Here is a 1,177-nt window from a genome sequence, read left to right on the forward strand (position 1 = left end):
TATATATATTTAAGTGATTTTAAATTGAGTAAGAAAAAATAATCTTAAGTTGAGTAAAAAAAAGTAATTTTAAATTTATTATATTCTGCCTATTGGATATATCTCTCATTGCTTTTAAAAACACATAAAATATTGAGTAGCATTTTCTACATTCACTGGTGTAATTTTATACCACTTGTAAGTCGTTCATTATTTCAATAAACTCAAGAAAAATAAGGTTTATATCTTTCTTATATTGATAAAAAAACAAAATCAATAAAACGTTATATGCGATTATTATATATTATTAGGTTTATAGTTAAATGGCAGCACGGCCAAGCACCCTCAAGCAACAACATAATTACGACTCTGATTGAATTTATGATTTTATGATAGTGTAAAGTTATTTTATATAGTTAATGTATATTAATAAAAAATAATGATAATTTTATTAAAATATTTTTATTATTAATAATTATTGTATTCAAATTATCACAATTGTAAAATACATGAACAATAAATTATGGTGATGTATGCAAGTAATGTTAATTAGATAATATAATTAAAATAAAAAATTATATTGAAATCTAAAATATACATTTTTTTTAGAATAATTTATTTTACAAATGTGACAATTATTATAAGACAAATGTATATTAATTTGAGATTTTATTGGAGTGATTTTTTTCTTCATATGAACTGGAAAATAAATTTCTATCATAAAAGTGAAAAATAATCTTAATAAAAAATAGTATTAATATCACTGACTTAATTAAAAAAAAATAGTAATCTAATAAAGATAATATTTTTTGCTAAAGTGAGAGTAAAACACGAACTTTCTTCTCATTAGACTTGGACTCTACTAAAGAGTTGAACAATTTATGAATATCATATCAAACTATTTTTTTTGTACACCTAAAATAGGAAAAAACATCAATAAGATTTAACTTTGAAAAATTATTGTCTGGACTCATGTAAAACAATATCAATTTCAGCCTTTTTATTTCAGCCTTTTTACTACCAAATAAATTATTGAAGACACGTGCAATATTAATGGTTGTAATGGAGGACAAATCAGACATAAATTAGTGTGGAGGAAATGCTTCTTCATCACACAATTGTCCATATAAAGTATTCTTATGTTTTGAAATGATGTTAGATTATCACAATTTTAATGAACTGCGACCATTTTAACAAA

This window comes from Cicer arietinum, chromosome 6, assembly GCF_000331145.2.
Source record: "Cicer arietinum cultivar CDC Frontier isolate Library 1 chromosome 6, Cicar.CDCFrontier_v2.0, whole genome shotgun sequence".
NCBI lineage: Eukaryota > Viridiplantae > Streptophyta > Magnoliopsida > Fabales > Fabaceae > Cicer > Cicer arietinum.